Source organism: Mesocricetus auratus, unplaced genomic scaffold (assembly GCF_017639785.1).
Source record: "Mesocricetus auratus isolate SY011 unplaced genomic scaffold, BCM_Maur_2.0 Super-Scaffold_100013, whole genome shotgun sequence".
Taxonomy (NCBI): Eukaryota; Metazoa; Chordata; class Mammalia; order Rodentia; family Cricetidae; genus Mesocricetus; species Mesocricetus auratus.
In genome coordinates, this window is record NW_024429196.1 from 39,588,889 (window position 1) to 39,608,712 (window position 19,824).

The 19,824-nt window shown below is 41.8% G+C and overlaps 1 protein-coding gene across 2 annotated transcripts in view; it reads left to right on the forward strand.

The window, feature by feature from the left end:
• Gli3 (GLI family zinc finger 3) overlaps nt 1-19,824 on the forward strand; it is a 256,145-nt gene that overhangs the window by 83,246 nt on the left and 153,075 nt on the right. The window lies entirely within an intron of this gene.

Here is a 19,824-nt window from a genome sequence, read left to right on the forward strand (position 1 = left end):
TTACATTTTTTCTTACTTCTGTTTCATTCATTCCTCTTAGAGAGTGACATTTTCTATAGTCTAGACAATTTTAGGCTTTTCAGGGTGCGGAGATTCAGGAAGATGGTTTGCCCAAGAATCCAAATCAATATTTGCTGGATTTTGAACCAGATATGCTCTGTCTGTGCAGACATGCTTTGAGAAAAATGGGTTGAGGGTAGGAACTATTAAAGCAGGATATATTAAAAGTCTTTGATAGCAATTCTTGTGTTTCATGATTTTTGCTCTAATGACTTTTGCTATTCTCATGCCTAATGATTTGCTACAAACAAATTTTAACCATTTAGTGCTGAATTTGTTACTATGGAAGTCTATAGTGAGCCCTACTCTCCTTATAAGCCTGCCTGAGACACTGGAAGTTACCTTTCTTGTCCTAACAGAATTAAAAAAAGTTGACCAGGACTCTGAACCTAAGTATAGGGTAGTTCTTTTCAAAGGCAGACTATAAGGCAAACACATACGGGCCGAGTTTACTTCAGGCCTGTTTCTGGTTTAAGAATATAATTTGGCTCTGGAGTAATGAAAGTCATGTTGAGGTGGCGAAGTTAGAAGCTCCTGATTACAGATTTATCGCCTTGCCAGGATATAGTTGCCATTTAACCTCCTGGCTCCAATTCCAGATGATCCATTGAGCTCCAGAGAGGGAGACTGGTTTGTGTTTCCCTTTTCCCACATCATTCAGAAATTTTAGTGTTTTAAGGCAAAAGGTCATTAGCCAGATGACTGATTAGTGAGGACAGCTGATTAGAGCATGTTATTTTGCTCAAGAAAGTGCCCAGGATAAAAGCTAATTTCATCCCTTCATTAGTTAGCTGGAAGCAAAGGGGAACACTCACTCACCAGATCAAAGCGTCTTGCTGCAACCGTAAGTCCCCGCAACTGCTTCCCCCACCACGGTATATTGTTGGGAAAAATGGGGAAGCAATACTTTTTAAATGGAAAGGACTTTTTTTTGGAAGAAGCATGGAAAAATGGTTGTTTGGATTGTCGTGTTTCCCCTCCCCCCAGTCAGCTTTTTAAAAAGTTAAGTGCTTCTCTTGAAAAGATGCCCATTGGTCCCATTACTGAAAAGGAGTCTGTAGATGCAGAAATAAGGACAGAAGTGTTTGGACAACTATATTTCCTTCCTCCCTTAGGCTTACTTCATTTTGTCTTTTCTTGACTTTTCTGAATAAAGACATAAAATAATGTTGGTATGATCCCCCCCCCCTCTGGTCACATTTTGAAGTGTCTTTCATTGTGTTTATATTTGTGGTCTCTTGAATATCATTCATGCAGGAAAAATTGGAGATTTCTATATACTCCACCTGTACTTATAAATCCTCATAGTGAGTAGTGCATTTGCTTTTTTTTTTTTTGAAAAGATCAAGCCTACATACCCGCCTCCAAGCTCCTTGCAGTGTTTTGTCTTTTTGTGTGAACACAAGCTTTTCCCATCACAGTGAAGTTTTGTTTTGTTTTGTTTTGTTTCCAGATGCCCACTAATTAGTGAGGTGTTTAATTAGTCCAGACAGAGGATGAACATTTCTTTCTGTTGGTTGATGGTAGTGGAACCGTTAACATTCTGTCCAGTATACCGCTTGTTCTTTCTTTTAACAATTTCCCATTGAGTCGTCTCCCCATCATTTGAGGGGCTGGCTTTCTCTTCAGCAGGAACTCCTGTACTTGCTCAGTGTCTGTGTGACCCAGTTCCTGGCACACCAAAGTAGCATTATCTAACATTGTCTGTATTTAAATGCATTTATTGTTTTTCTCCTTTGAGGATATAGTACTTCTTTATCGATTATTCTTGTGATTTCCTACTTTATTATGTAAAAGAATGCTGAAGTAATGTTCAAGTCTGTGATCAGATCCATCGTCTGCAGCCCCATGGCAAATGACTTCTGAGATACTCACCAGTGGTTTCCCTAACTTGGGATCATTATGTAGTTATGTTCCGGGCGTCTTGGAAACTACATAGATTTGGGTTCAGATTCTAGTGCTTCAGTGACTAGCCCTGTGACCTTGACCCAGTGTGTTGACTCCCTAGAGTCATTTCCTTGTTCTCCAATATATATGATCATATAACTGTCTGTGCCTTGGGGTTCTTCTGCAGTGTGAGACAATACAGTGTTGTCATTCCTAAACTCCAATACATGCTAAGTGCCTCAGAATTGCAAGGCCATTCTGCTCTTCTTCTTCCATTTACTTCCTCTCTGTTTCTTCTCTCCCTCCATGCCCACCTCTTTCTCCTTCTCTCCCTCTATCTCCATCTCTTTCTCCTTCTCTTCCTCCATCACCGTCTCTATTTCTTCTCTCCCTCCATCACCGTCTCTGTTTCTTCTCTCCCTCCATCCCTGTCTCTTTCTCCTTCTCTTCCTCAATCCCCGTCTGTATTTTTTCTCTTCCTCCATCACCATCTCTATTTCTTCTCTCCCTCCATCACCGTCTCTGTTTCTTCTCTCCCTCCATCACCATCTCTGTTTCTTCTCTCCCTCCATCCCCATCTCTTTCTCCTTCTCTTCTTCAATCACCATCTCTATTTCTCCTTCTCTTCCTCCATCCCCGTCTGTATTTCTTGTCTCCCTCCATCACCGTCTCTATTTCTTTTCTCCCTCCATCGCCATCTCTATTATTTCTCCTTCTCTTCCTCCATCGCCATCATGCGGTTGGTGTTCACTCTCTAAGCCGTGCCATTTCTGCAAGGGTACAGTGTATTTTGTTTGTTTAGTTTTTCTGACAGCTTAGAAAATGAGTGGGCTGTAACTTGGAAGGAAGACTTAGGGTGGCAAGAGCTATGCCCTGTGTCTTTTCTAAAAGCTGTCTTTCTCATAGTCAGTTTATGCTGACTTTTGTCTGTTTTGTAAGTAAAGACACTGTGAAGCATTTTAGCTTGTTTAAGGGGTCCTAAATTTTAAATTTTTAGCAGGAAATATTTTATATAATAAATAAAAATATAGAAAAAAGGAACAGTATTATTGTTCATTTGAAATAATTAAAGACTCTAAACTAAGCTTGCATTAGGGTATGAATTTCTTTTTCTAGGACCCTGTTTGGCTATTTAGTCTTCTATTTACATTTCAAGTGTTCTTTTTTATGTGTTTATGTTCAAATCTGCATACCTGACATGGATTCGATTACCCAGGCACACTAATGATTAATATGAGCTAAAGGTAATAAATGTCCTAAGCCTTTAAAAATGTGTTTGAAAGAGGCATAAAAATGTATTTCATTTCTGTTTCTTGTGGGCAAAGCTTGTCTCCCCCCTGTAGTGCTACCCAAACCCAAGAGCATTGTAGACCTTTGTAACTCATTGCTCAGGAGCATCTCTGGGCGCCTCATTCCTCTCTCCTGTGTTTCCCAGCTCTCTGCAGCAGCTGGATACAAAAGACTCCACCAGTTCAGTGTGGCTGCCTACGAACACTCAGTAATTCCTTCAATTATCCGTGGTGGTTGGAAAATGTAGACTTTTCAAATGCCTAATTTGTGCTTCTATATATACTAACTTTGTATTTCTAAAGTGTGGGTAGGTTTCCTGTAAGACCAGAAAAAGGAAGAAGAAAACAAAATAAAACATCTTTTTCCCTTCAGAAGGACATATGTAAAATTTTTATTGCATAAGATTTTATTAAACTTGGGTATGCAGTGGTGCGTCTTCACAAATTGTAGTTAGGCAGAATTCAAAGTATTTTAGGTTTTGTGGGTTTGACTTTAAAAAGTAAAAAAGGAAAGAAAAAAGAAAGCCCAGGGATAGCGGGCAGGCACTTCAAACGTTCTCAACATGTGTTTGGAATAAAATCCACACACTGGGGTGGGGTGTTCTCTCATGAAGGGTAGCTGTGGATGGGCTGTATATCAGGTCAAGAAAAAAAAAAAAGCATGCAAGCTGCATGGCTCAGACATGATGTGGTGCTGACAACCTCTTGGCCACAGTATCAGTCACATGTTATAATTGGGATACCATGAGGGGGGCTTAGCAGATTTAGGGACCTTTCTGCTTATACCGGAATCAGGCTGTGAGACTCCATCTCTTGCTCAAAGACTGATCACAAACGTTTTTCTCCTCTTGCTCCATCTGTAGCCAGATATTTCAAACCACCATCACCCGCTGCTTTCATTTACTGCCATACATTTATTGTTTTCTAAACTTGAGAAGGCAGGTGACATAATAGTTCAAGCATTCTCTGTTCCCTGACTGACACTTAAGTTTTATTCTCTTCCTTTTAGAGGAAACACGTGTTTCACTGTCTTCCTTCTCACTGTGAAGAGTGTAGTTTTGTAGCTGTTCCTCTAGGGTTCTGTGTGTGAAGTTTGTTGGAGTCATTAAGCATGCCATAGAAGGTCTCAGTTTTGTTAAGGGAGCAGAAAGATTTCTTCTTTTTCAAAAGTTCAAGTCTCCTTCATAGTTTTATAGTTGGGCGCAGACTGCCCTCTTTGCCGCCCTGCTCCAGAGCAGTAATTCTTCATGGAAAATATGATGCATTCTTGCATGCAAATGCTCTGATTGAAAACACACCACTGCTATTCTCCCTTATGTTCCCCAGCTCAAATGACAGAACTATTAGTTGCTAATTAGCAAAACCTGAGGAATTAGCTTAAAGAAAAGAAATGGAATTTTTAATTGGCTTGCATTTATTTTCTGTGGAAATCTATTGTGCTGAGCCCACTGTAGTCTTGTGTGCTTAAAAAAAAAGCACATGCAAGTATTTTTTCATACCTGTCTATCTTTGTGTTAGCTGACTTTCCACATGCCTTAGAAATATATCTTCTGACTGAGGGGGAAGAGGATATGTATTTTCCATATTTAATAGGTGCACCTGCTCACATTTCTTCTACTTTGCAATTGTCATCTTGAGACTGTAGAGACAAAAATGCCTACAAGGCACAAATGAACAGTTTGGTGTTGACTGAACTGCAAAGGTAATGACAATTCCCTTAGCGCACAGTTCCAGCTTTATCCAGATTGGCTCTCTCTTTGGAGAACTGCTGATGAACCAGGCAGGAGGTTTCATTTCCTTTCTGAATGTTAGATGACTTAAGCAGAGCGAGTGATCCTGGGCCGTTCTCTGGGGGCTCTGCTGACTATCTTGCTTCTTAGCTGTTAGTCTTCAGTTGGGGGGAGAGGAGGAGTGGGGCTGTTAAAAAGTCTCTAAACCCTTGCATAACTTATTTGTGAGCTTAAGACACTTTGCTTTTCTTGTCCTTTCTCAGAACTTCAGTGTAATAATGTGGCTTCCACACAGCAACCCAGAGTAGAATCAGTGAACCTTTGCTATAGACTTTCACAGCTACATTCTACAGATTTCATAGCTACCTTGCAAAGTGACTAAACAGTCCCTTGCATAACTTATGAGCTTAAGACACTTTGCTTTTCTTGTCCTTTCTCAGAACTTCAATGTAATAATGTGGCTTCCACACAGCAACCCAGAGTAGAATCAGTGAACCTTTGCTATAGACTTTCACAGCTACATTCTACAGATTTCATAGCTACCTTGCAAAGTGACTAAACGTTACAGAAGCGTGGATAATTCTAGCATTCTGGGTTTGAACTTCTGATGAAGGTTGAGATATGATGAGTGAAAATAGGAACCAGGTAACAGAAAAGTACGGTAGCATTTGGAGAAAAGTTAGTTAGTTCTAGCTGTAGATTTTGAAAGAAGATTTACTAGAAGGCCACATTGATGAGAAGAAGAATGAAGAGGAGACCATGTTTTTTGAGAAAATAATTTAGCTGGTGCAAGATAGCTAACCCCTCCCATACCTCCCACTAGCATTTCCTTGCAGCACTCAGAACAGGCTTCCTTTGGACCTTCACCCTGAAGCTTCTTGCCTTTGTGTTTCGGTTCATGTGGCTGCTTCACCTACCCCAGTTAGATATAACTCCTTTTAGGTACCATCTTCCAAGATGCCTTCCCATCCTGGACACTGAAGAGTACTGCAAATCTCATGTTCAAACACATTATTATTACTTTCTTTGGTTGTCACTGTACCATAGCCAGATCCCTTTTGGAACAGTGTAATTAGGTGGAAGACTGCACTTGGCTTTTATGTCCACCAGATTTCCCTGGGAAGGTTTGGGAGGAGGCCCCCATCCTACCATAGCTGGGTTCTGTTAGATTGCTTGACCGCAGCCATATTGGAGATTAAAGTTCCACAGCCTGCTCAACAAAGGTTAGTCTGTTGAAATCAGAAGAGATGTAGTTGCTTCTGTTGTCATCTTGGGGTTAATCATTATGTACCATCCAGCCCCCTCTGAGAGGTATAAAGTTGCTAGGCTTCACATGAGAGATGGATTGTGGCCCTTTGGAATAAGTTGACAGGTTAGTCACAGACGGATATGAAAGCCTTTTTAATACTGTGGGACTTGCACAGAGCTGCCTGTCTTAGTTGACGTGACACTCATGTAAGACGGGACTGTGGGTATCTTTCCTGAAGCGGAGGGAAGCGTAGTGCTTGCTTGCCCTTTTCTTCAGTAACCCCAGTAATTCACAATTTTGGTAATCATGTCCCTAGTGATCCTTGTCCAGACAGTGTGAAGCTCATGCTAATGAGACCTTGCATCACAGCTCAGCTCAGGAGCAAGGATAAAGTTTTCTAAAAATGTCATGTGATTTTTATTCCCTTCTTCATTTGGCACCCACCCGAATGGCATTATTTTAGGTTCCCTTTCCTCCTTGCCCATCTCCTGCCTCCTGTTTTGCTTTCTTCTTTCTTAGAGTGAAGTGTGCAGTGACTCCTGCCCTTTTCTAGCCAGCTTCTAACAGCTCCTGTTCCTGCTTCTAATGGAGGCAACATTATCCTTGGCCCTCCTCCTTTTTCTTGTATAATTAAAGAACGTTACCTTTGATGTCTCTTGAAAGCCGTGTCTCCTATCCTACTGTAGCTTTCTTGATCTTGCATCTATAAATTTGTGCTGTGTCCTCACACTTCTCCATGAAAGGGCTTGATTTTCTCTCTTTGTGCCTTTTCACAGTTTGAATTAATACAGAGTAACTGATTTGGTCTTTTATTGCAGTTCCCAGTGCCCTGATATAGTATCCTACTTTCTCAGTTATTTAAGCTTTTAAATTTGGGTCTCTGCTTTGGTTTCCAGTAAACAAATAAGTTGCTCACTTTTCTAGTGCCTTCCATTCTTTCGTGGGCCCAGATTTTCCCTTGACTTCTATTTCAGATTAATTTCTTCATCTTAGAACAAAGAAAAGAAAAGAATCTTATTGATTGATTTGACTGCTCAGCCTTTTGATTGTATCAGTCATTTGTTAACTGAGCATGTACTTATGGGATAGCCCAAGTGCTACAAAAAGAACAGTCAGTCCCCTGCTTCTGTGGTGCATTGGCTTGCAGGTTAGGGAGACAATGTGGTGTTCTTTAGGAATATGTGAAAGAGAAAACCTTCATTTCTCAATCCAGAAAGCTTTCTGAAAGAGGGAACAGTCAGGAAAGTCTGAGGCAGACAGGCAGAAAGACAAATCTGGGTCAAGGGATGGATGTTCCTGCTAGCCAGGATGCCAAAGGAAGCCTGATGTTGGGGGGGGGGGCGCTAGAGAAACCTTTATAGACAGAGGGTGGATTGACAGTGGGAGAAACAGAGATAGAGAGATGCATACAAACCAGTGTCCTCAGGATCTGTCTGTTCTGCATCCAATCCAGGATGATCTCAGAGACTTGGTGCATGACTTTAGAGAATTGACAAGCCTCTGGGTAACTGTTGCAAACCGAGCACTTCTCTGCTTCAGACTTGAATCTATCTGCATTTGCGGGTTTGCCAAGTTCTCCATCCCTCCCTGGGATTCTGTCCGGGACTTCCCTGGCTGCTGCTCATTACCACTTTGGGCAGCATTTTGTATTTTCATATGAAGACAACATAATGGCATTTTCCCTTGTTGTCCAGCTGTTGCTCTTGTCTGTACTAGGTGACCCCAATAATCACAGTACCTTGAACCCAGATTACAAATTCCAAACATAAGAAATCATGTGGCTGCTTCTGTAAAGAACTAAGTGTTCTGTATGAAGACTTTTTTCCCTTTAAATTTTGATTTTCACAATGAGAAAACATAAGCCATTGAATTCACCTTATTGGAAGCTCCCGTATCCCTACATGTCAGTCAAGCCAGAAAAACTGTATGAAGGACCTTTGTTCAGCTGGAGATGGCGCCAGCAATAACAGGGAGATGAAGCTGGGCAATCCAGTGGCCAAAATGTCAGGGAAAAGAAGAACAAAGACTCACATTAGTGGAATGAGCCTTCAATCCTCCTGGCCTGAAATAATCTGATGGGAGATGCTGGAACCCTGGAGGAGGAGACACTGGCCTCCCTGTGGGGGTCTTGGACCTAATCAGCACACATTGTACTGGTCAATGGGAGCCCACTCTAGGGAGCTGGTGTTTACCATGTCCACTGGGGGGACCCAAATCTACATGCTGATTGTGCTCAGCTTGAGCAGAATCAAAGGAGGAGCCGTTTCCTAGGTAATGTAAAGAGGAGCAGAGAAGTGTACATAGAGGTGCTGAGAAACAAACAGCCCCTCTTCTTTTGACTTGCCTTCCTGGGCTCCGCCTGCTCTCAAACTGGGCCGGATTTCAAGGCCCCTCCTCGTTCCTCTTTCCCCTTTGTAAGGGATGCTGCCACCCCGCCCCACCCCCTGCCTCATCTTCCAGTTCTCAGGGCTCAGAAGCGAGTTGCATAATATGGTGGTTTTCCTGTGGCCGTATTCCCTACCAGAAGGACTGTGACCTATCCCAGCTTTACTCCTCCCCCTTAAATCCCTTCAGCCACAAAGGCTTCCTTCCAGGCCCTTCCATGGATCAGAACTCCTTTTGGTCTCTAGGCCTTTCCAAATGTTCCTCTCTCCTTAGACTACTCTTTTAACCTCTTTCCTTTCCAAATGTTCCTCTCTCCTTAGACTACTCTTTTAACCTCTTTGTCACAGGGGTGCTGCAATGCCATCTCCTCCAGGAGACCTTCTGGACTATGTGGATTGGACCATTTCAACTCTGTATGCAGAGTTGCCATTGATATTTTGACTATACTATATATCTATTACATGGCTGTAAAACTTATGACCTAGAGATAGAGTCAGTGAACAGTTGGAGACACCTTTCTAGGATCCATACCCTCTAGTTCACTTTACTGATATGACCTATGTAACCATACCGTACCTGACATTTTCCCTCATTTCAAAAACTAGTTTGTTTTGTTTTGTTTTTTATTTTGAGCGTCTGCTGTGACTAAGACAATGTTCCAAATGGTTGGTGCTTGCCAAATTACGTCCTTGCCCCCAAAGCTGGTGAGAGGAGACACATACCAAATACCTAGCCCTCAAGAAGGAGTAACAGATGGTGTCCTGAGGATTATGCAGCTGGAGATGTGCTGCTGCTGTTGCTGCTGTTGAGGGTGAGAGGGGGACACTCTGCTCAGGAACCAGAAGCCAGAAAGCTCAGATGAGAAGGGGCAAGTATCCTGGCCATAGAGTGGGGTGGTCTGGGGGAAGAGGAGGTTCGCTGGGACTCGATTTTGTTTTAGGACTGTTCGTCTGGCAGGAGGGCTAGAATGTAGAGTGCTTAGTAGGCTGATGCAGCCACCCATCTAGAAAGCTCCCTCCTTAGAAATGGTGGCCGCATACATGAGGCCTCTCTTATAAACATTTTATATCACAGCCTCTGCCCTTGAACTTCCAAATTTATGCAATTTCATGAGATGTTGTCAAGACTTCCCCTTTGATAGATTATATCAAAGCCCAAGTGGGCTGAAGAAATTACCTGTGTTTGTAAGGTTGAGAAATGGCTAAACTGAGGTTTGAGCCCAGTTTTAGTTACAACCTGACATTCTTCTCTTGTGCTTCATAACTGATAAAATGATGTCCAAACCTATGCGAGGGCCAGGTCTGATGGGTCAGGCTCTATGACTAGGGGAGGCTCACAAGTTCTGTCTTGAGACCCTAGTACTGGTGGTGCTATGTGTAAGATGGGGATGCGAATCGAGTACTTGGAATTGGGGGAACACTCCTCCTTGTGGCTCTGTGTGTTACTCAGTCCTCTCCCAGTGCTTGGGTGCTTGGTTCTGGTCACTTCTCACCCCCATCCAAAGATTTTAATTTGTTTTAAATGTGTTTATGTGAGTGAGTTTGGGCATACAAATGTGGTGCCCATGGAAGTCAGAGAGATAATTAGATTCCCTGGAACTGGACTTGCAGCCCATAATACTGGGAACCAAACTCAGGTCCCCTGCAGGTCCCCTGGGGTCTCTACAATGAAATCATTTTTCTGTCCCTGACTCTCGTCATGTTTACCATTGTGTTCAGCTGTTTCTAATGTGGGTGATCATGAGATATTTCTAGTTAATACTTTCTCAAACAAAGTGAAGTTACATATAACTTAACTATAGGAAGGCTTTTGATCCTCTCTGTGCTCCCATTTAGGGTGGCCTCTGTGTAGAATATGTACTTGTGACACTTGCTGGTCCAAGGACCTTACTATACCGCTTTTTAGTTTGTATAGGAACACATTTCACCTTGAAGAGACAGATGGTCACCTGGGTCATGTGCACTTTTGAGCCTGAGCTCCAGGCCTGGGATTCATGGGGAGGGAGGGAGGTCCTAGGTGCATGGCTTTTCTACTTTGTCCGTCCAGCCACTTGTGCTCGTCTACGCCCAGTTCTCTTGATGGCGCAGTAGCACTTGGGTCACAGGCCCTCTCTTTGGATCAAGGATCCCTCCTTAATTATTTAAACTCCCATATCTAAAGGGCAGAAACTTCGTGTACTAGAAACAGATGGCACAGAGTTTAGTGCTCCCTATACCTATTGTGTACCCAGAGCCCCCAGAAACACAGAGGTCACTGTGTGATGTTCAGTCTGCCTTTGTACGTTGATGTGACCTCTCCTCACATCCACAGGGGAGGAAGTATCAGGAAGCATGTATCAACTTTAGCCTAAAGACTGGACGTGTTTTTTTTGTTTGTTTGTTTGTTTGTTTTTGGAGAGTGCAAAGTGAGGCCCACCTAAATGTCCAACATTCCCACTAAAATCACTGTCTCTTGACTTCGGCATCTCAGATAAACTGAAAGGTTCTTAATCGTGACTGGGGAATCAGAGGGACAGTTTACGAGAAAAGATGAACAATATGCATGACAGAGCTAGTGTAGGCTAGAGCCAGGCATGGGCATGGCAACTCTCAACCAGTCATTGGAGAAACGGTTACTAAGGAGGGACAAGACTGACATCAAGACACCGGTGGGAAGCCTCTGGAACCATCTGCTTACCCAGGAACCTGCAGCTAGGACTGATGTTTGCATTAAAGGCATCTATGAGGCATTCGTCCCCACCTGTCTAAAATTGCATTCAAGGAAACTTACCTGAGCTAGATCTGGTCTACATAATCTAGATACGTGTCATAACAACACTCCTTCTGTGTCTGGAAAGTAAGACAAGTGAACGTCGAGACATTTCAGAGTGACTGTGATCCCCAGAGAAACCTTTAACTAGAGAAGTCTAAAGATTATGGAAAATGATTACTAATGATGCCTTCAGAAGGCAGAGGGATGGCTTAGATAGTTTCACCCCCTCCTCATTAATTGATCTCTACACATAGTAAGAGTACGGCCCTCGCTCTTGATTTTATGTTTGCGGGAGAGAAAGTATGAGACAACTCATGAAAACAATTAAGTCACGTATCGACAAGTTTGAACTGGTGAGATGAAAGGCAGGGCCCTGGTCTGGTGAGGGTGATTTCTCATTCCAAGGGCTTTTGTTGTTGTTGTTTTTGTTTTTTTACAATAGAGCTTTGGCTCTATGGCAAAATTAAATCCAGTATGAAATTTTCCCTAATTACATTTTCCTTCTTCCCTCCAAATATCAAATTTATGGACTCTAAGAAATTCGCGTAACAGACATGCTAGTGCCAGCTCTTTCTGCTTGATCCGTTCCAGCTGTTATTAAGTTTCGTGTCTGACTATCATTAATTTACAAGGAGTTCTGAATGCAATCTGAAATGTTCCCCAGAATTCTAGACATTTGAGGGCAGAATGCACTTGAGTTCATCTTGATCCTTGCTGGTATTTTAGCACACAGGTTCATTGCTCCATAGCAACCCCATCAGAGGCTTGCTGTGATGGTATTAGTCTGTATCACTGATGATTCTTTCTGCTCCTTACCTCATTAGTTAAACCTGCACATCCTTTGGATGCCTGGTTGGCACACAATACCTCCCCCCCTAAAATCCAGTAAGGACAGAAATGGCTGGCTTTCTGGGGGATTTTCCCCTCCTGCTTTCTGATTGTCCAAGTGCAATTTCATTTCTCAGTTTTACTTTTTCACCACAGCTGTTAGAAATGTGTTTACATCTGCACCTTTGCATAGCTCACAGTACTAACAGATTATTGGGCACATGCTATTCAGATTTGGGTGATCAATACTGCGCTTCCCTTGTATGCTTGCCTACTTGATGTACTATTTCCTGTGGACATCTCTGTGTGTGTGTGTGTTTTGTATGTTTGTTTGTTTCGAGACAGGGTTTCTCTGTATTGTTTTGGAGCCTGTCCTGGAACTCGCTTGGTAGACCAGGCTGGTCTCCAGCTCACAGAGATCCACCTGCCTCTGCCTCCGGAGTGCTGGGATTAAAGGTGTGTGCCACCAAAGCCCAGCTCCATCTGTGTGTTCTTTAGCCTAGAAACATAGTAGTCAGAGTGATGGGCTTTGGAGAAGCCCAACCATAGTGGAGGTAAGTGCCCCCCCCTTTGTCATTGCCTACCCCTTCTATGCTGGCTAGTTTTTTTTTTTGTCAACTTGACACAAACTAGAGCAGTGGTTCTCAACTTCCTAATGCTGTGATCCTTTAATACAGTTCCTCAGGTTGTGACCCCCAACTATATACAATTACTATGTTGCTATTTCATAACTGTAATTTTGCTAGTGTTATAAATTGTAATGTAGGGGCTGGAGAGATGGCTCAGCGGTTAAGGGCACTGACAGCTCTTCCAGAGGACCCAGGTTCGATTCCCAGCACCCACATGGCAGCTCAGAACTATTTGTAACTCCTGTTTGAAGGGATCCAAATACAGAGATTCATGAATTGTAAATATCTGATATCACAACCCACAGGTTGAGAACCACAGAGCTAGAGTCCTCTGAGAGAAAGGAACCTCAACTAAGAAATTCTCTCCATAAGATTGAGCTGTAGGCAAGACTGAATGTAGGGCATTTTCTTAGTGGTCGTTGTGGGAACGTCTAGCTCATTGTAGGCTGTGCTGTCCCTGAACTGGTTGGTTCTGGGTACCTTAAGAAAGCAAGTTGAGCAAGCCTTGGGAAGCAAGCCTGTAAGCAGCATTCCTCTGTGGCCTCTGCATGAGTTTCTGCCTCTGGGTTCCTACCTTGTGTTGCTGATCTGACTTCTCTCAGTGACTGTTATACAAAAGTGTAAGAATAAATAAATCCTTTCCTCCCCAAGTTGGTTTTGGTCATGGCGTTTTATTACAGTAGTAGTAACCTAGCTAAGACACCTTTCCAGAGGAAGAGAGTTTAGGGTTGTACCTCATACATCCTTTTTGGAATTCTCCTCCAGTAGGATATTCTATTTTGTTACTTTCTTCTAATCTTTTTCTTTTGGTAACAGTGCAGTCTTGCTCTTTTGATGCCACACTCTTGCTAGTAACCTGCAGTTTTCTCAAAAGGCCATTGCACAGCGAGGCAACAGGTGTGTGTGACTCTGAAGGCATAAATTCTTTTGCTGTTTTTGTGTTCAGCATTAAGATTCCAGTTTCAAGCTCCATTACATGGAGCTGGGTGATAAAGTGGTGACTGGCCCTTCTTCTCAGGAGTTGCCCTGCAGAGTGAAGATGTGGTGTCAGAGCACAAGCCGGCCCTGCAATTCCTGACCCTAGAGTAGAGGGGACTTGGTGTTTATGAATGAGGCCACATGCAGATCGAGAAGCATGGTGCTTGCATTGTCCCATCAAATTTTGGAGGTTAATGAACTTGGCAGTAAAGGAGATGGCTGGCTCCTGGGTATGCCATGTCCTTCCTTGTGAGCTAATTGTATTGAGAACCAAAGGAGTATCTTTACTTATCCCGGAGTTCCTAGCTTTGTTTGGATGCCAACCTCCTTTTGCCAAAGAGCCAGGCAGAGAGGCAGAAGCAGCCCAAGGATTCAGAGCTTTTTCTTTTCCTTGAAACAGAGGGAGAATGTTTTTGTGTCCTAATTATGTTTTTAAATATTTTTAACTCACATTTATTTATTTGTGTATCAAAGGACAGCTTTCTGGAGTCAGTCCTCTCTTTCCAGTGTGATTGCTTAGGGTTGAGCTCAGGTCTTTTAATTTGGCCGTAGTCACCTTTATCCATCTCCTGCTCCATTTCACTGGCTCCCCTGCTTGTGTTTTTAAAAACTGATTCTTTAAACCTTCCAACAAAAGTGTTTTCTCCTAGTACTCAGCACTGAAGGCAACCTTCAGTATTTTGAAACGTCGGGGAGGCTTTTTGCTGGGGTGTAACAGCACTAATAACAGCACAGTGATGTGACACAGCCTCATCAGGGTGGTGTGAGGGTTGCTTTTGTTTGGGGCACACTTCCTGCTGACACATCTTTTAGGTAGGATCTCTTTCCAATCTTGACCTAGTTCTCTGGAGCCCAACCTACTGTGTTGCCTCTGTGCACTGATGTAGGAACTAGCTAAGCAGTGACAGCTGATTTTCTGGGAGTCCTAAGGGTAAAAAGAAACTTAGAAAGTCTGTGGCCTCCAGTCCACTTACTGAGCAGTAAGGACAATTTACTGGGAGTTTGCCCCCTGGTACTATTCCAGAGAAGGAGGCTATGTCAGGTGAAATAGAAGGTTTCTCCTCATTTATTTGTGATTTGTCTTCCTTTGCCCCTGTGCAAATTCTCTTTACAAAGTGATTTTAAAGCATGCCCCATTTATTTAATGGATTTATTTTTATTTAATTTAAAATTTGCTTTGTCTTCCATTCATAAGTCTCATGACTTGATGGGTTATTCCAGTATGATGATGCAGTGTTTTCTCTCTTGGTTTCATTCCTACTGAATCTTAATAATGTTTCTCACTTTGTATTTTCTTTTCAAGGTTTTCAGTTGATTGCTGGACAATCATGCCTGGGTTACTTCTGTGTCTCTTTTCAATCACATTCTCCTTTTCATTGCTTTTCATTCTATGTTCTGAGACATTTACTTGACTTTTTGCAGCCATATTTCTAATCTTAAGTCATTTTAATCTTTGTACCATAGTCTTACTTTCATTGATCAATCCTTCTATTGTGCTTTTTTCCCTAGATACCTGGTTCTTACCTTTGTATGTAGTATTTTATCAAAATTCTATTAAGATACGATTTTGGTCATTCTGTTATTTATGCACTTCTATTCATACATTTAGTTCTGGATTTTGACTGTCATTTATATAGAAATCATGCATGAGGTGGTCATATCATTCTCTTCAACTTAGGCAACAGGGAGGCTTGCCTTTCCTAGAGCAAGCTTTTAGACTATTTGTGTCCAATGGCAGGGATTTTTTTAGGAACACAAGGTAGGACCTTGTATGAGCTAGACTGAGAAGAACTTGATTCTGGAGACCTGTTGGAGCTCATAGTGCTTGGGTGCTAACTGAAGTTCCTGTTGGAGCTCATAGTGCTTGGGTGCTAACTGAAGTTGACTCAACACATTGGGACTGATGCTAGAATAGTTAAGGATGGCATATCTCTTATGGTGAGCACATTTCATTTAGCCACACAAAACCTTTGCATTCTCAGAACAGCTCATCCCATGTCTTAAAGAAGAGTTGTTCAGGAAAATTCCAGTTACTTTGATGCTGTTCAGGAAGACAAACCACAGGAGTGACATGGAAACCACTGAAAAGTCTGCCCATGTGAAGGCTCTTTTTTTGACTGCTGTTGTGTCCTTTTGCCCCATAAAGAATGTTCTAGGTAAATGCTTCTCTGCGAGTGTTCTTTATTTATGATTTTAATCTTGCAGAAATGAGACTGAGTTTCACATCTTGTATTTATTTAATTGGCTTCAAACTCTGATTCTGCCTTCACTGTGTGGTCATGGCCACTATTCTCAGCCTCTGTTTACTTGTCTGTGCACAAACATCTTACAGTAGTCTCTTCTGAGTGTTCAATCTAATGTTCTCAGAAGTATCCATTTTAAAGTGAGTGCTCATAATTCTTACTTCTTAGTATTTTTTTTATCACTACTGTAATTCCTACCTTCATCCTTCTGTTCCATGTGGATGAATTATGTGTGTCTAGCTTGCCCCTAAGGCTAAAAATAATGGTGAAAATTTATGTTGCATTTCTTTTGTGAAAGTTTAGAGGCGTGACTCTCAACCTTCCTAGTGCTGTGACCCTTTAATTTAGTTCCTTGTGTTGTGGTGATCCCCTAATCATAAAGTTATTTCACTGCTGCTTCATCACTGTGGGTATTTTACTGTTATCAATCATAATTGAAATATCTGAGATACAGGGTATCTGATATGTCACCTCTGTGAAAGAGTCCTTTGACCTGCATAGGAGTTGTGACACAGAGGTTGAGAATCACTGGCTTAGAGTCAAGAAACTTCGGATCCAGTTCTAACTTTACTACCTTGTGGCAGAATGACCTTAACCAAATGCTAAAATCTTGGTTTCTGGCTTGAATTGCTGTGATCAAATAACTGATGCCTGGTATTTAACAGAGAGGTTTTTTAGTTTACTGTTGTGGAGGTTTAAGTACAAGATGTTATAATACTGGTTCTAGCCTGGCTTATTTATGTTAATACACTGGTCTTCAATTCCATCTATTTTACAGATGACATGATTTCACTGTTCCTTATATATAGTTCAGTAAAAATCTGTCGTGTATGAATACCATATTTTCTCTGTTTGGCTGTTGGTGAGCACCTAGGCTGATTCCACAAGTCGATTTTGTTTTGTTTTGTTTTGTTTTGTTTTGTGAGTAGTGCCACAGTGAACTCGTAATACGTATTTGCAGTTATTTCTCTTGTAGTTTGACTTAGACTCTTTGGGGTGCATTCCCAGGAGTGGTACAGCTGGCAGATGCACTTTTAGTTTTTTAAGTAACCTGCATGCTGATGTCAGTAGTGACTAGACTGTTTTCTATTCCACTGTCAGTCATAAAGATTCCCTTTTCCTCCCACACTTTGCCAGCATAAGTTGTTGCTTGTTTTCTTAGTGTTATTTATGCTGATTGAGGTGAGCTAGAATTCTAGTGTGTTTTAAAAAAGATATATTTTATATTTAATTATGTGTATTATGTCTGTCTGTGTCTACATGAGTGCAGGTTCCCACGGAGGCCAGAAGTGGGTGTCAGATCTCTTGGGCTGGAGTTACACGTGGGTGCTGGGAATGGAACTCTGCTACTGTGGAAGAGCAGCAAGTGTTCTAAACCATGGAGTCACTCGAATTTCTCAATGCAGTTTTGATTTGCATTTTCCAGATGGCCAAGGATATTAAACAGCTTTTCATGTATTTACTATCCATTATTACTACTTCATCTTTACTGATGGGATAATTTGTGGGGTTTGTAGAATTCTTTAGGTACCACTTCTCTGTCATACATAACTGATGGCTATTTTCTCCAGTCATCCTGTTGGCCAGTGGTTCTCAACCTTCCTAATGCTGCAACCCTTTAATACAGTTTTCCTCATGTTGTGATGACTCCCCCCCCAGCCATAAATGCATCTACAAGTTAATTTTTTTGATCTAAGGTCCATTTAAGGAACAAGTTATCCATTGGTGCCAATCTATAGAAATATATCGTGGTTCCTGGGCCAGCTAGATAGCTTAGTGGGTAAAGCACTTGCCATCGTAACCTGATGTATGGCCTGAGTTCCATCCCTGGAACCCATAGCAAAAGGAGAGAATTGACTCCTGACGATTGTCCTTTGACCTCCACTTGAGTATCATGGTATAAGTCCATTCCTGCAACACACCATGGATTCTGCTGGGTCCTCTTTAGTCCTTTATGTTCACTGTGTGACCTACACAGTCACTCGCATGCATGCATGCACACATGCACGCAAATTTAACTTTTTCATTGTTTGGTTTTGGTTTTTCAAGACAAGATTTCTCTGTGTAGCACTCCTCACTGTCCTGGAACTTGCTTTGTAGACCAGTGTGGTCTTGAACTCACAGAGATCCACTTGCCTCTACCTCCCAAGTGCTGGGATTAAAGGTGTGTGCCACCACAGCCTGGCTATAAAAAAATTAAAAAGAACTATATAATGATTCAACAGAGATGTAAATCAAATATGACAACTCTGGATAACAAACTATTCAATTAAAAAGGATGATGAGATCATTGCATTATTTTAAATGCTGAAATTGAGAACTCATTTACTAAAGGATAATTTTCTCCTAACATATATATGTATGTATATATATATATATTCCTATTGATGTGTCTTTTTAGTTTTGTCTTTATGCTGCATATTGAATATATTTCAAGATAATTAAGTATAATATGTTGTTTTTTTAAATATGCACTGTTTTTATACCTCACAAAATATAAAACTTACCTTTTTCTTCTCTTGGAAATAGTATTTTCAACATTCTCAAATATTACCAGAGTTCAGAAATTTTAAATTTGTGCTGTTCCATGGTGGAAATGACCCTGTATAAAAGCCATGCATAGTGAACGTCTGTGCAAGGTGTACAGAGCGGGGTGGGGTGGTGGTGGGAGGAAATCACAGTCTACAAATAGTTCTGTAAGTCATATCTCATTGAGAACTTGGAGGTGGGCAGATCTATGAGATTTAATACATTCTGCTCCTTTATATTCGCTGCATTTCAATGGGTGACTTTTAAAAATCACACATCCCTGGGGAATGTATAATGAGCTGCAGAGAAAACATCTTTCCTCAGCCTAGGAAGGGCATAAGGCAAAAAATCCAAACTGAAAGATATGGGTGTATGCTCACATTTGGTGAGGCTGTGCTGTAAGTGGAAGTGAGTCCAAGACTGGCTCTGGAACAGTCTGCACCACTGGGGTTTCCTGTTTCTTCATTCTCCTGGGCTGATGTCGGTTTTCAGCCAGTTCTAAGACAGCATTGTCTTCTCAGCCCTTGATAGTGATCTTCTTCAGGATCTGGTAGCCAAACCAGAAGGTTGTAGCAGCAACTTAAGTAGTGATCAGCTTGGCTCATGTCCAGGTATGGCATACATTTGCTTAAACTTACAAAACATTGCACAGATAGAACATCAGTCCACGGCACAGAAAAGGTAGTTCATATGAATTCTTGTAGGACATAGGAGGTAGGTGATTTTATTTTCCCCTTTTCCTCTTGGCTCCCAAGAAACCCAAGTCTAAATTTGCTGTTTTGTGACTCAAGCCTTTGCCTTCTGCTTACCTTTGTCCAGACTGTTCTCTGACTAGGTTTTTACTTGACTGACATTGTCTACATTCTGCCATCTTTAGGGAAATGAAGTAGAGTGTCAAGGTAATAGAGTTTTAATCAGGCGAATAGGAGTGTTAAGATGTCAGTGGATGTGAGCAGCAGTCACAGGAGTGTTACTGAAGCAATATGTGAGACAGACTTGAGAGGCCATATAGGTAGGTAGATGAGACCTCTTGTGGATGGGTTTGATTTCAGTGGCCCTCCCTGCCCTAAATGGCAGCTCTTTTCGGTGAGTCTCAGGCAGTGTGCTTTGTTAGGAAACACCAGATACCCCAGTCTCCCTGGAAGACCCAGAGGGAACTGGTTCACTATTTCAGATTTTAAACGGTTATCGCCTATAATGTTTTCATAATAATTTCTTCACACGAGGAAATGTTTTTTAAGTTAAATCAAGTTTAGGTAAATTTTC